This window comes from Solea solea, unplaced genomic scaffold (genome assembly GCF_958295425.1).
Source record: "Solea solea unplaced genomic scaffold, fSolSol10.1 scaffold_192, whole genome shotgun sequence".
Lineage (NCBI taxonomy): Eukaryota > Metazoa > Chordata > Actinopteri > Pleuronectiformes > Soleidae > Solea > Solea solea.
In genome coordinates, this window is record NW_026704133.1 from 15,001 (window position 1) to 17,500 (window position 2,500).

Below are 2,500 nucleotides of genomic sequence, written 5' to 3' on the forward strand. Positions count from 1 at the left end.
ATACGCCGAGTCGATTTCAACGGTCCGTATCTCGGTCATTTATCCACCTTTTCGGGTGGAACCGACGGTGTCGCGTTGCCCCGGTCCCCGCCGAGGGCCGTGGGGCGTGGGATCCTGAGATTTCCCCGTGCTTCCTGTGGTTTTCGGCCGTGGAAAAACCCTAGGCGCGCCGGTTCTCGGGACCGGGCCGAGCGCCGACCTCTGTCCGAGCGCGAGCGCCTATTTTCGGATACGCCGAGTCGATTTCAACGGTCCGTATCTCGGTCATTTATCCACCTTTTCGGGTGGAACCGACGGTGTCGCGTTGCCCCGGTCCCCGCCGAGGGCCGTGGGGCGTCGGGTCCTGAGTTTTCCCCGTGCTTCCTATGGTTTTCGGCCCTCGAAAAACCCAATTCGCCCCGGTTCGAAAAAGCGGCACTTAGAAGAAATTTCGAAAAAGTGCGCTCACTTGGAAGCCGTGTTCCTATGTATGTGCCGGGAGTGTCGCACACAACCCACACAAACTCGACCAAACATGCTCTCTGGCCCATGTTGCGCAGCATCCCGGTAAACTCGGCCAAACATGCTCTCTGGCCCATGTTGCGCAGCATCCCGGTAAACTCGAACCAAACATGCTCTCTGGCCCATGTTGCGCAGCATCCCGGTAAACCTCCGCCGCGGTTCTCGGGACCGGGGCCGAGCGCGAGCGCCTATTTTCGGGTAAATTGTGACGACTTTTGACGGGCCGTATCTCGGTCATTTCTCCACCTTTTCGGGTGGAACCAACGGTGTCGCGTTGCCCCGGTCCCCGCCGAGGGCCCTGGGACGTCGGGTCCCGAATTTTCCCCGTGCTTCCTATGGTTTTCGGCCGTGGGAAAACCCTATTCGCCCCGGTTCTCGGGACCCCGGCCGAGCGCCGACCTCTGCCCGAGCGCGAGCGCCTATTTTCGGGGTAAATTGTGACGACTTCCACGGGTCATATCTCGGTCATTTCTCCACCTTTTCGCATGGAACCAGCGGCGTTCCACTCCTCTGGCCCCTGCGCAGAGCCCTGCGTTGTGACATTTTGATAAAAGCATCACCCTGGGTGGCCCTGGGAGGCGTACCTATTTTTTTGGCATAAAGAGGGGCGATTTAAAACGGGCCGTATCTCCGTCACTCCTGCACCTTTTCGCATGGGATGAACGGCGTTCCACTCCTCTGGACCCTGTGCAGAGCCCTGCCTTGTAACATTTTGATAAAATCACGTTTTTAGCCATTCTCCCGTCGGTGGCCCTGGGAGGCGTACCTATTTTTTTGGCTTAAAGAGGGGCGATTTACAACGGGCCGTATTTCGGTCACTCCTGCACCTTTTCGCATGGGATGAACGGCGTTCCACTCCTCTGGACCCTGTGCAGAGCCCTGCCTTGTAACATTTTGATAAAATCACGTTTTTAGCCATTCTCCCGTCGGTGGCCCTGGGAGGCGTACCTATTTTTTTGGCTTAAAGAGGGGCGATTTACAACGGGCCGTATTTCGGTCACTCCTGCACCTTTTCGCATGGGATGAACGGCGTTCCACTCCTCTGGACCCTGTGCAGAGCCCTGCCTTGTAACATTTTGATAAAATCACGTTTTTAGCCATTCTCCCGTCGGTGGCTCCTCTGGCTCTCTGCTCCCCCAGCCTGGGCTCCTCACCTTGGGCCACAGCCCCCTGCTCACAGAGCCCCCTGCTCCTCTGGCTCTCTGCTCCCCCAGCCTGGGCTCCTCACCTTGGGCCACAGCCCCCTGCTCCTCTGGCTCTCTGCTCCCCCAGCCTGGGCTCCTCACCTTGGGCCACAGCCCCCTGCTCCTCTGGCTCTCTGCTCCCCCAGCCTGGGCTCCTCACCTTGGGCCACAGCCCCCTGCTCACAGAGCCCCCTGCTCCTCTGGCTCTCTGCTCCCCCAGCCTGGGCTCCTCACCTTGGGCCACAGCCCCCTGCTCCTCTGGCTCTCTGCTCCCCCAGCCTGGGCTCCTCACCTTGGGCCACAGCCCCCTGCTCCTCTGGCTCTCTGCTCCCCCAGCCTGGGCTCCTCACCTTGGGCCACAGCCCCCTGCTTCTCTGGCTCTCTGCTCCCACAGCCTGAGCTCCTCACCTTGGGCCACAGCCCCCTGCTCCTCTGGCTCTCTGCTCCCCCAGCCTGGGCTCCTCACCTTGGGCCACAGCCCCCTGCTCCTCTGGCTCTCTGCTCCCCCAGCCTGGGCTCCTCACCTTGGGCCACAGCCCCCTGCTCCTCTGGCTCTCTGCTCCCCCAGCCTGAGCTCCTCACCTTGGGCCACAGCCCCCTGCTCCTCCGGCTCTCTGCTCCCCCAGCCTGAGCTCCTCACCCCGGGCCCCTGTCACAGGGCTCCGGGACCCAGCACTTTTGCCAAAACACACATTAAATGCACAATTAAGCCCACGTTAGTGGGCTTATGGCTGCAGTTGCTTGACCCTTCCGCCCAGCTTTAAAATCTTCCGTGCCCCTGGTCACCAAAGCGGCCTTCTGCCCCTGGTCACCAA